The following is a 14102-nucleotide window of genomic DNA, read 5'->3' as shown; positions in this document are numbered from 1 at the left end:
TTTCACGAAACACATATTGAGTATGTATTACCCATGAATAGTAGATATTTAGAGATGAATGAGATTCTACCATCTCTGAATTTAAAGGATATTCTATTGGAAGAAATTTACATATAAACGATTATAATACAATGTATTTATATGTCATAGTATATGGTATATAACCCAAAAGTGCTAATGAGAAAGTTACCAAATCCCTAGAGAAGGTTTTATGGAGAATATAACATTCGAGATATATTTTATAGACAATTTCACCTGATAGATAGTGAGGGAAGGCTATTCTTATAAGAGAGAATAGCATAAACAGTGACTTAAGGCATATTAAAGCATGGCTTGTTCAGAATATGATAAATACTTTGGTGTGACTAGATCATAGGTTGCACAGCATATTGAATAGTGAATGGAAGTATTGACAAAGTGTTGACTTGGACCAAATAGTAAAAGATCTTTGAATCAGGTTTTATTCACTTTCATAACTGCAATTGGCCCCACCCAAAGCACCTACCAAGTCTTATAAAATATGGCCCTGCCAACGTCACAATAACCCTCAACCGACCCCCTATCACATATTATTAGGCTCAAGGTAATCACTTAATTCAAAGACAACCAACTCATAAGACAGATCCCAACCTATGAGGTGGCATGGTATATAAGGATCAACCTTGTCTTCTCTACCATTTTAAACTGAAAGGATTGGAAGAATGAGCTGCTTTGGAGTGAAGTTGAAAAGGTCATGAAGTAGCATGTAGGCATTGAAGATAATATGGCAAGCCAACTCCATAGGGAGCAAACTCTTATAAATAAGCTACAGCTTGAAGGCGGAACAGAGGTAAACACAGGAGAGGTGATACCAATGGCGAACAGCAAAGTGTGGGCACTGAAATGAAGCTACTTCCCTTTCCAATAAAGTTTTTGCTCTTCTCAACAGCTGATTATTTGACTTTATCTAACAACAAAATGAATCAAATCAGAAGAACCTTACGTGTCATAAGGATGAATCTGCTGTTTGACCAGAGGTGACAGTGAGCTATTCAAAGGATTTAAGCAGAACAATAACATAACCAAATCAGTGGCAGTGTTTTAGGGAGAGAGTCAGACAATTCTGGAATTGACCTTCATGTCATTCCACCAAAGACTCATCAAATCTCAAAAAAGAAGGAAGCAATATATATTTTTTTTACCTTATCCCCTGGCATGGGATAACTTGCTATTTGGAAGATTATGTTAGCCATATAGCACAGAGACCATGTGTATTAGAATACTAGTTATGTATTTCCTTTTCAGAGCCAATAATTTGCATTGCAGTGACTTAAAGGAAGGTGAGTCTGAATGATTCAACGTCAATAAAGATTGTTCCATAAACTAAATTTCCAACAGTAGAAGGATTTTAAGACAATTGTTTTGCCCACTTCAAGGAATGTGATGTGTTAAGTTCAAGTTAACAAAAAATATGTATAGTTGCCAAAATACTAATAGGGATTGCCCTTAGATGGTGAGAGCATGGTTCTTATGTTTTATAATTCACATGCATTGTTTTTTTAATGGAAAGGAAATAAACTTAAAGAATAGTTTATGACATTTTTCATTTATATCTAACAAAACAGATTTTAAGTTTTAGTTGTCTGGATAAATGTATCTGTGGCTAGGGAAAAAGCTATCTATTAACATTTGCTATTGTTTTTCACATGATATAAAGACTTTGGTTTGGATTCAAGAAAAACAGAACAGTTATAAAAAATACAGTAAAGCCAAAGGATCTAGGTTGCACACAAAGTTCCTATACCCATGTCATATATGAATAGAGCCAGTTACTTCTTCTTTCTGCATTTCAGTTTTCTGACATGTAAAATGTGGTTTGAACAAAATAATCTCAAAATTCTTTCCAATTTATGATTCTTTAAGCCTTTATATCTTTATTACTTGGGATTACTATAATATTTTCCAAGTTTAACTTGCAAAGCTTATAAGCCACTTGGAATTACATAAAACATTTCAGGTCTTTAAAAAGTATTTTAGAAAACCTACAAAGCTTAAGAGTTAGTACTATTGGCCTAAACATGTGACGACATGTTTAATTATTTTGGTTTCTCCAGAGAGAAACCTAGAGTACCTCAAAAGGAAAATACCAAGATTGAAAGTTATATATACCAAATCAAAAATATTTTCATGGTTTTAACTAATACCATAAAGAGAAAAAAGACTAAGAATTAATAATGTAGGTTCTTTCCTTTAAGAAAAAGTCTGGTCTTAAATATAGCCAATGAATAGGAGAAATAATTTATATGATGGTTTGATACCTATTACTAGTTTTTGAATATAGGCACACATTGAGTTATCAGAAGATACAAACCTGGATCATAAATAAATAGCTGCCATTTAAAAGAGCAAAATATATATTTTTTAGTTTGAAAACTCATTCTAAAGTATAATTGATAATCAAAACTAAAATTTTGATATAAAAAAGTGGTATATACTCAGTTCAGAGAATTTTATGTAATTCTCTTTATTTCATTATAAAATTGTAAACTCATTCTTTTAAAGAAACATTCCCACACCCCCTGTCATTACCTGCATGCCTATAATCTGTCATGAGAAATTCATATCTGAAACATGACAGATTGTACACTTTTGTTGTATCTTCACCCTTCAAACTCATGTAATAACAAACGAATACAAATAAGGATAAAGGGGAGATAAGAATGGATGAACGATTTCTATAAAATTTTGGAAAACATACAATATATTATAAATAATTCGAGTCAAAAAAGCTACACCTAAGTGCTTACTGGAGTGGGACCCTATGTTGTGCAACAAAGTCTTCAGAGCCTCTAGAAAGAGGGGTCACTAAAAATATGGGGACTAGTTTAAAGTATTCATGAAGAGTGCCAGATCCCCATCTTCACCCCAAGAAACCAAGAGACTATCTGCTATGGACTGAATGTTTGTGTCCCCCCTGCTTCCCACCACAAATTCATATGTTGAAGCCCTAATACCCAAATAATGGTATTTGGAGGTGGGGCCTTTGGGCAGTAATTAGGTCATGAAGGTGGAGCTTTCATGAATGGGATTAGTGCTCTTATAAGAAGAGACAGAAGAGAGATGGGCTCTCTCTCCACTGTGAAAGGATAGAGCATGTATGTGTCCATCTGCAAACCAGGAGGAGGAACCTCACCAAGAACCCAAATATGCTGGCACCTGATCTCAGACTTCCAGCCTCCAAAACTGTGAGAGTAAGTTTCTGTTGTGTAAGCCACCCAGTCTATGATATTTGTTATATAGTCAGCCTGGGCTGACTAAGACACTACTACTCATTTCTTCTAGCAGAGAAAAAAAATTTTTTTTTCCTGTAAATCCAAACATGAGAAGCTAGATCCAAGTATATGAGGCAAAGCACTGAAACTGAAGCTCGGGATTGGAAAATTAAATGAGAATGTACATAATGAACTTGGGGACCTCAGCACCTTTCTCCTGCTTTGTCTCCAGAACACTGGTAGCCTCCAGGGGGTTTCCAGGGGGAAACATCTATATTCATGTATCTGGAGATTCCTCAGTGAGAAGGCAAGCTTTTTGTTAAATCTTGCTCCCACAAAGTCCACAGCCAAAACCCTGCCCATTCACAAGGAACTTTCAGCTTTTAGTGCCTCACTCAATCTGAGTAAGCACACAAGAAACTTAGCATTGGAAAAAAAGCTTCCAACATGAAATAGACCAAAAGAAACTAAATATCTCAGAGGAAATAGTGACATTGCACCAAGAATATAGTAGCAAAACACTCTGTATAATATCCTAGAGTGAAAAAGAGATGTCACAGTTATGGAAATAAAACAGCATGCAATGAAGAAGGAGAAAAAGAGAACCAAAAAAGAGCTCCTGGAAAGAACAGATAGGATCACCTAAACTGGGGGAGGTAGAAGATCAGCAAACTTCTTTTTATGAAGAGATACATGGCGAATACTGTAAGCTTACAGGATTTACAGCCTCTCAACTCTGCCATTGATGAATGAAAGCATCCATAGACAATGCATAAACAGATAAGCATGAATGTGTTCCTTTAGTTTCAAAAGTTTAACTTTATTTGCACCACTTGACCCAACAGCATCATTGTTGGATTTGGCTGTGCCATAGTTTGCTGACACCTGGTCTAAATTTTCATTAAATAGATAAAATATTGTAACATAAAGCTGAGGAAATCTCTTGAAAGTAAGACAAGAATATAAAGAGATGGAAAAATAGGAGGAAAAAACCCACAACAACAAAGAATCAATCCAGGAAATCCAAAATCTGCCCAATAAAAGTTCCAGAGTGAGAGAGAGAGAACAGAGAAAATGGGGAGAGATAATTAAAATAAAAGACATAAATAAATGTTTACAGAATCAAAGGACAAAGTCACCAGATTTAAAAGGTCCATTGAATACTCAGCACAATGAATTATGACAAAAGGACCAAATCAAAGTACATCCTTGTACAATTTCCAAATACCAGAGAAAATAAAGTATCACAAAAGCTTCCAAAGATTATACACAAAGGAGTGGGAATCGGAATAGAACCTGGTTCTCAACAGGTTCCCCGCCCCCCCCCCACTCCTAAGGGAACTAGTATTCAATCAGGATTAAGTGTGAGAAGACAGTAAACCAATGGCTAAAAGATTCTCAGTGAAAATGATTTCCAATTGTGAATTATATACAGCCAATTTATTAATCAGTTAGGATAAACTAAAAAAATTCGGACGCAGAATTTTTATATCAAATGCCCCTCTTAGAAATCTACTAGTGGATATGTTTTAACAAAATAAATGGTAAACTAAGAAAACGGATATATGGGATCCAGGAAAGGGGCGAATGGAGAAGGGGAATACTGGGTTAACAGCCATAATGAGATACAGCTCATACTAGATACTAGAGAAATAGAGTGCTGCAAAAGGAAAGCATTATCTGAATGGACTGTTTGGAAAAATTTAGCACTTGAAGAATCTTTTAAAATATGGGGAAAAACACCTAGCACTACGTACAGAAAAAATCTAAACAAATTTGAGAGACAGGGAGAGAGAAAAAATAGGGACAATTCCCAACTGCAAGAAAAACAAAAAGTTGAATGAGAATGCAAACATAATCCAGTACACCACTTAATCCAGCAGCAGCATCGCTTACGTAGTCATCTGAAATTAAGTACTATTTATTTAATGCTATATTAATAAGAGAAGTAGGAAAGTGAGAGAGAATATAATATTAATCTTTAGTTAAAATAGCAAGATGAAAATTTCAACAAAATTCAGACATATTATGAGGGAAAAAAACTAGTAGCTAAAAAATAAAATCACTGAATCTGAAAAGAGTCCTTGGTGAAGAAGCTGAGGAGAAGCAAGGATGGATGTTTCAAAAACAAGTCTTTTCTCATATTTGCTTCTCAACCTATGTACATAAAATTTACCTCTCAATGACTCCTTACTATTCTCCAGTTTTCAGTTACCTATTAAATTTCAAGTACACTGAGAAAGTGAATACTCTAAGCACATTATCAGTTAATACCATAGAATTCATTTGTTGCTAAGTGGGAAAAAATATCCAGAAAGAACTGGGTCACTATAGGCATCTAGGGACAAAGTACCAGACATGAGACAAAATCACTAAGAGGTAAGGAGGTACTTGGAGGAAAGTTATTGTCTATGTGGATTTATTGTATGTGTGAAAGTCTTGTTTGAATCGTGGGCCTGCTGTGCGGGATCTGGTGTACTTGATGAGGCCTTCAACAGTCTCTGCGTGGCTGGGATCACGTCTGACGGGCAAATATTCCCGGCGCCAACCCTTCAGCAGAAAACTGGGTCTAAGAAAGCCAACTCGGTGTAAGAGTCATTTTGTGAGTTGTTTCTGTTTGTTCTTTGTGTGTGATCTCCTAAGTCTCTCTCTCTCTCTTTTTTTTTAATTTCTTCAAATTTTGTTTAAACTTTCAGCTGTGCTACTTGTTCCAAAAAGAGAACATGCCTTCTCTGGGGCTGACCTGTCATCGGGGGGAACAGTGGCTGCCTGAAGCCACGGTAAAAATGTTGGTGGTGATCAGTGAAAATCTCAAAGAGAGAACAGAAAGTCACGTGAGTTGCTTCCTACTTGCTCTCAAATGTGAAGTCCTCAGAAAGGGATTTTCTGACTATTCTATCAAACTGTCACGACCCCTTATCCTGTGTTATTTGTCTTCATAGCCCTTATCTCCAGTTGGCATTGCTACCTGTGCCTATGGTGTTTACTTTTTACTATCTCATTAACTAAAATGCAAGTCCTCTGATGGTAGGTACTTTGTCTTATTCACTGTTGTATCCTCAGCACAAAGAACAGTGGAAGAGCTTGATAGATATTCATTGAATAAATAAATTCTCAACCCAGGACCAGAAAAGTAAAAGAAATTTTACTTTTATTTAGGACCTGTGGCACCTGCTTCCAGGGACTAAGTCAATTTCTGTCTAAGTCACAATCTTGCCACATGGGGGCTCTGCTGTTAGCCACAGGAGATTCCTCAGCCTTCCCCCCACACTCCTAAGGGAACCCGTGTTCAAACAGGATTAAGCATTAACAATACACAGACGGTTTCTCCAGCCCAGTTTAAGAGAGTCCCCAAATAGACTGATGCATTTTAGTGTACTACGAGGACCCATAGGCTCCTATTCTCTGCCACTACATTGCAAACCTATGCCGAGTTTCTCTTCTCTCAGAAGTTTCCTATCTTTTAGGTCTGCAGCATAAAATTAAACATATCAGACTTACTGTTTCAAAAACAAAAATAAAACTAACCAACGGGACATTATGGTTTTTAATCCAAATCAAGATTTCTATTATCTTTCCCCCCCTGGTGGTTGGGGAATTTAATCCTTAATGCTGATATATTTGTCAGGAAGGCAGACTTTAAAATATACTAGTGGACCCAGTTGAAACTGTTGTATACAATGCTTTAAAAATACAAAAGGAAATGCTATAGATTGAATGTTTGTGTGCCCCCTTCACATTCATATGTTGAAAGCTAATCCCCAATGTGATGGTATTTGGAGGTGGGGCTTTGGGGAGGTGATTAGGTCACCAGGGGAGAGCCCTCATGAAGGGATTAATGCTCTTATAAAAGAGGCCCCTGAGAGGCCCCTTGCTCCTTATGTCACGTGACGTTCTGGAGAAAAAAGGGCATCCCTGTGAACGAGGAAATAGGCCCTCGACAGACGTAGAATCTGCTGGCTTCCTGATCTCGGACTTCTCTTACTCTGGAACTATAAGAAATAAATTTCTGTTGTTTAAAAGCCATCCAATCTGTGGCATTCTGTTAAAGCAACTTAACTGGGCCAGAACAGAATTTTTTTCTTTAAAAATTCTTGTTACATCAGAATATATGTGAAGCAAATACAGCAAAATGTTTATTATGATAGCATTTAAACAATACTGGCTTTATATTCAAAGCACAGCCATACATGCAAAGTAAAACATCAAATATTAAGGTGCAAATTTGGTTAAGAGATGTTTATAGTTACTCTAAAATGCCCTTGTTTTACTGTAAGAAATTATAAGAAATTTGGGAATATATACACAGGACTATAAATTTTACAGCGTGACTCTCGTTCTTACAAATTCCTTCATGGAATTTTTTCTAAATGAAAAGCTAGAAAACTAATTTCTCTCAATATAAATGACTATATGTGACTTTTTTTTTTTTTAATATTTATTTATTTATTTGACAGAGAGAGACAGCCAGCGAGAGAGGGAACACAAGCAGGGGGAGTGGGAGAGGAAGAAGCAGGCTCATAGAGGAGGAGCCTGATGTGGGGCTCTATCCCATAACGCCGGGATCACTCCCTGAGCTGAAGGCAGACGCTTAACCGCTGTGCCACCCAGGCGCCCCTATATGTGACTTTTGATTTCTATTCTCTTGAAAGGAATTTTTTGAGCCTTTGTTAGAAGAATACCTCAACACCGATAAAAAAATTAGGTTTGTTTAGCAAGGAACATCAGATAATTGCCTTTGCTGACTATGGGCAAGTGTGATGGAAAGTGGTGAACAGAAATACTGGTAAATAAGAACATTAAACCAACATAGACTCAGGACACCTTAATATTAATGTCCACTCCCAAACTTGCCATTTGACACATTACTGAATTCCTTGGTAGTATAAATACCACAAAACAGAAATACATTTTTTTCTCTAAGCCCTAAGTCTTAGTTTACTCAAAAGTTTGGCAAGTTGTAGATTTGCTACCAAAAGTAAATAGATGTCCTATGTATCCTTTGGGGCTGGATATCCTCCTTAAATTAATAAATGGATACTTGCTCAACATATGTGTTATTAAAACTTACTCAAGTTAAGTGACACAAGGGGAAGCAATCAATCAAATGCAGAGCATGGAAAAAGATAAAGTCCAAATGACCTGGTATCTCCCAACAAATTAATGGCATTGAAAAATTAAAGAGATTTCAGAAACATGAAAACCAAATTCAATTTCTGTGCTTTGCTTAAATCTTGACTACAGACCAACTTTATGAACTTATTGTTATTTTTGTTAGGTGCAATAATGCTAGATGGTTAAACTGAAAGTCTCTGTTGGTTAGAATTGCATACTAGGGGCACCTGGGTGGCTCAGTCGGGTAAGCATCTGCCTTAGGCCCAGGTCATGATCCCGGGGTCCTGGGATCAGGGCCCCACATCGGGCTCCCTGCTCGGTGGGGACCCTGCTTCTCCATCTCCTCCCCGCTCGTGCTCTCTCTCGCTACCTCTGTCTCTCTCTCTCTCTCAAATAAATAAATAAAATCTTTCAAAAAAAAAAAAAAAGAATTGCACACTAAATATATATGGGTAAAGTGACATGATTTCTGAGATTTATTTTTAAAATACTCCAAGGGGAAAAAAAAGGTGTGTATGTGGAAAGGGGCAGGGATAGATGAAATGAAATTAGCAAAATATCGATAATTGGTGAAGTCGATGTTTATTATACTATTTTCTCTACTTTTGTGTATGTTTTAAAATTTCCACTGAAAAAAATAAAAAGAATTATTTCCTCAAAGTCATGTAGTCTTTTCAGTTTTCAGAAGTCGTCCACTAAGTGTTATGCTTTAAGAGTCTGTTATTTTTCCCTATCCCCGAATTTAGCTTAGGGTTACCTCTGAAGAAAGTAAAGAGAGAAATGCAATGAAATCTGAAAATGTGGATCGGTGCTACAGCATAAATGTACTTTCAGTTGAGGGAGACGGACATGTGCTAGATAACCTTATAAGGTCTCACTCATTTGAGTTTGCTTCATTTCAGAAAGACATTGAGAGACCATTTTAATGGTCAGACCTGGAACTTTCTTTATCCATTTATTTAAGTCAAGGATGTTCACTCATAACCATATGTGACCAAACAGGTTTTTTAATAGAGCCCTTGAAGCAAACAGATGGAAACTAAGGCTATTTCAGAGACATGTTAATGCTCTTATGAAAGATCAGGATATAATTACAAATGTACAAATGCATATGTGTATTCTAACAGCTAGAAATAAAAAAACTCATATTCATAGCTGTAGGGAACTCTTTGTTAGCATCCTGACAACTCTACCACGTGATAGGGTAACTGAGTCAAAAACGTTAAGCTTTTTACAATATCTAGATCAGCTGGGGTACCTGGGTGGCTCAGTCAGTTAAGCATCTGCGTTCACTCAGGTCATGGTCCCAGGGGTCCTGGGATGGAGCCCCACATCAGGCTTCCTGCAGGGAGTCTGCTTCTCCCTCCCTTGCTCTCCCTCTGCCCCTCCCCACTGCTCACTCTCTCTCTCTCTCTCAAATAAATAAATAAAATCTTCCCAAAAAAATGCATTGATTGGTGAAAGCACTTAGTGAGTTAGAATTAAGAATATCAACAATGCAAGCTGTATAATAAATGGTTGTGGTATTAAAAGTGTAGTAGAAAGGGAATACTGAAGAATATTTTTTTATTATATTGGTAAATTCTGACTCCACTCTTGGTCGTGTTAGTGTCCCTTGATACATATTTATTGCAGTATATGCTCATGACCAGAGACCTAGCAGAATTAAAGAAAACTTATTTTCTCATAGATACTCTGATTCCAGAAATATTTTTATACCACTTTATAGTCTCCAAAGTTTTTACCCATAAATTATGGAAATTGATCCTAAATAAAATAAAAGCCTTAGAGATTTATAACACTGGTTTTATGAGTCCCATTTTGCAGATAAGCAAACTGAAACCCTGAGAAATTTGGCCAGAATCAGTTCCAAATTCCAAATGTCAACTGACACATGCAATAAAAAGTATACATCATTCTCTAAATTATTTTAGAAGGACATTTTGGATATGCCAAATTTATTTTCCAGTGTACTCAGTCCAAATATTCCCATATCTGGTCTTTATGTAATTTCCGGTTCTCACCAAATCTTTTGGTTGTTGCCCTCCAAGGCCATATGCAAAGATGTTGCCTCTGTCTAGGCCATCTGAATAGAAATCCATGTTGCTGTTGTTTAATGGCCAATTTTGCTAATCATTTTATAAAATATTTTAAAATACATTATGGTCCTTTGTATTCTAAAATACATTAGGTGATGGGGCCTAATATCAAGAAGATGTTTTCAAAAATTAAAGTCTCACAAAACTGAAGAAAAGTGAGAGCCAAATTAAAGTTAACTCAAATGTGTTGACTCTTTTTTCGGTGTTCCCAAAGTTTATTTATAAATTACTGTAGAATTGTTGATCCTATTCCCAAAACTTGACCCAAAGAAGCAGCTGATGGCTTCACCATCCCTCTAGCTGCTCAACTTATAAAATAAGAATCATCTTTAATTTCTCTCTTTATCTCATACCTCCATTTCTAATCCATTAGAAAACTTCTATTGGTTTTAAGTAAACATATATCTAAAAACTAACCAATTGTCATCACTTTCACTCCTTCTACACTGGCCCAAGCCACCATCTTCTCTCTCCTGGATTGGTACAATGGCCTCCTTACTGACCTCCCTGTTTTTATTCTGTCCCTTTCAAGTTTATTCCCATAACAGCAGTAGGAGTGATCCTTTCAATAGGTAACTTGATCATATCTTTAGTCTGCACAGAATCTTGAATTGGTTCTCAGTTTTTGTCCAGAAGAAAGCCAAAAATTTTACAACGGCATATGAAGACCTCCATGACCCAGAACCTAATACCTCTCTGACTTCATCTCCAATCCCTCTACTCCTTGCTCTCTCCATTCTAGACAGATTGGCCTGTTTGCAATTCATTGAATATATGATCTCCCACTTGAGGGCCTTCAGACTAGCCATTCCCCTTGCATATTCAAGGTTAACGACCTCATCTCCTCCTAGGTTTTGCTCAAGCCACTTTCTTAGTGGCCTTAACCATCCCAAAATTTAACATTACAAGAAACAGACTCTTAACTATAGAACACAAACTTATGGTTACCAGAAGGGATGTGGGTGGAGGGATAGGTTAGATACATGATAGGGATAAGGAGTGCACTTGTGATAAGCATAGGGTGTTGTATCTAAGTGTTGAATCACTAAATTCTATACCTGAAACTAATATTGCAGTGTATGTCAACTAACTGGAATTTAAATAAAAACTTAAAAAAAGTAAAATTACAATTTACCTCATCCCTACACTCCCAATCTTCCCTAGTCTCACTTTTCTTTTCTCTAACTAATATACTATTTATGTGGGGGGTTTTGTCCATGTCACCCTTTAGAATATAAGCTTAGACCTTTGTTTCATACACTGATGTATTCCAAGTGTCCGGAACAGCGTCTAGTACATAGCAGACACCCAAACTATGTATTTGTTAAATGAATGAAATCCCTGAGGCCAAGCCATTGTTAATATATCAATACATCTTCTTTAAGCCCTGATTTTCTAAGTTTTTTTGGCAATTCAATTTCATAGTGGACTGAAGTTGGGCACTATATACTTAGATAGAATTTGTTTACCCAATTTAAACAAAATATGCATAGCTATTTGAAGTACTACACGTACAGTTTTTAAAGGTCTTTAGATACATGACTACGCTTTATAATTGTATAAATCATTAAGGCCCTGGATTCATTGGGATAATTTAACTTGTCAGGTAGTTTATGGTTTGTTCTGTATGTGGTGGTAAGTGCAAAAGAATTTTAAATACATAATGTAGTATAATTCTGGTTCTATTGAAAAGCAAATCAGAACTAATCATCTTGCTATAGTCAACAAGTAAAAGGAGGATAAACTTATAAAAGTACAATAGCAAATTCTAAAATATTTTAGAATATAAAGGGTTTTTTTTTTTCTTTCTTTCTTTTGAAAAGAAAAGACTCTATGTCTTTGGGCTAATTTCTGCAGTCTCAAGTATTCAGTCTGCTTTGAATTGTATTATTTTATTTTTGGATTTTTCTCACTAGCTGCATGAATGGTCTCCCCTCTTCATTACACTGAACCCAGACAGACCTGGTGGTGACACCAGCTTCAGAGCTAGTGCCAAAGTAGGGGCCACACAGAGTAACTGGAGTCATATTCAGGACAAGAATGACTATTCATTACTATTGAGGAAGAAACCAATGATCCATATTAAGAGGAAATATCAATCATGAGACTGAATGTGACGGTGAATTGTGAAGTCAGAACTACGGAGCAAGATAAGATCAGAAGCCAAGGTATCAGAAAAATGATTGAAACCTAAGGACAAGGTGTGACACACAGAAAAGAACGTGATTCACTGTAAATAATCCAAGATTTCTCCCAGGAAAAGCAGAGTGACAGAAGGACATTTTCAGTGGACTCATCCATGTTCTTGTCACCAGGGAAGGAAGGAAAAAGAAGCAGCACAAAGTTGATGGGGCCTCCAGCCATTGCAGAGTAGCTCTCTGCAGCTGTTAGGCACAATAGACATCTCAAAAGCTATTTTCCATGGAGAAGCAAGGAAAGTAAGGAGAAAACCAGAGGCTCTCAAGTAACAGAGATATAAATATGACTTCCTCCAGTACTTTTTAATAGATACAAGTTGTCAAGCCCCATTTGGGACGTTAGATGATAAAAGTTGTAACATGTCAAAGGAAATATTCAAAAGTATATTTACTGTTCTTATGAAACTTATGATTTAACTATGAAGATGAGATGTCTACATAAAAAGTGGAGATCACTTGCTGACCATCTAAATGTCTCCGCTTTCTAGTTTCTTGCCTTTTTACACACATTCTTTAAGAACACTTTCTCCAAAACTGTATCCAATATCATTTGCTCAGGAACTCTGCAGAGATCAATCCCATGTGCATGAGACTAGCATTACATAACCACTTTGTTCCCCATCAAATATATTTGTGACCCCCATAAAAATGTACTTATTCAATAACTGAGCATCTACTATGTGTCAAGTGCTCTTCTAGGTATTAGAGAAACTGCAGTAGACAAAACACTGTCTTTGTCCTGACGGAACTTGCATCACAATGTCATAAATTTTTGTATCCTTTCTTCCTACTAGGAGAAAATCTATTATTACTTTTTTAAAGATTTTATTTATTTATTCGACAGAGACAGAGACAGCCAGTGAGAGAAGGAGCACAAGCAGGGGGAGTGGGAGAGGAAGAAGCAGGCTCATAGAGGAAGAGCCTGATGTGGGGCTCGATTCCATAACGCCGGGATCACGCCCTGAGCCGAAGGCAGACGCTTAACCGCTGTGCCACCCAGGCGCCCCAGAAAATCTATTATTTTTAATCACTCCCTTACAGTGCATTTTTAAAAATTACTTGTCCATCAGTCTGTTGATAAGTGCAGCCTCTACCACCCGTGAATCAATCTTGAGGGAAAGACTGAGAAATTTATGTTTAACAAGCTCTCTGGGGGCTTTATATGCATTAGTAGCATGGATAATTTGGGAGGAACCACTGCCCTTTTCATACCATACTATCTGAGGAATTGGTGATTCTCATTGTACCATTTCCGTGGGACCCTTGATTGTCATAACTAACAACTACCAAACTTCTTATCCTTAGAGAATGTGAAAGCTCTCTGGGGTTTTCCACAGCCAATTCACCTGATGAAGGCTGACAAGGCAAACTTTTTAAGGTATACAATTTATCTTTAAACAAAATGATTTTCTCTATGGGACAGATGTTACCATATTCTG

The 14102-nt window shown here is 36.7% G+C and overlaps 1 protein-coding gene across 9 annotated transcripts in view; it reads right to left on the bottom strand.

The window, feature by feature from the left end:
- The window catches only part of CTNNA3 (catenin alpha 3), a 1640794-nt gene that overhangs the window by 896374 nt on the left and 730318 nt on the right, over window positions 1–14102 (bottom strand). The window lies entirely within an intron of this gene.

This window comes from Ursus arctos, unplaced genomic scaffold, assembly GCF_023065955.2.
Source record: "Ursus arctos isolate Adak ecotype North America unplaced genomic scaffold, UrsArc2.0 scaffold_7, whole genome shotgun sequence".
NCBI lineage: Eukaryota > Metazoa > Chordata > Mammalia > Carnivora > Ursidae > Ursus > Ursus arctos.
This window is presented reverse-complemented; position numbering and strand designations above follow the sequence as displayed.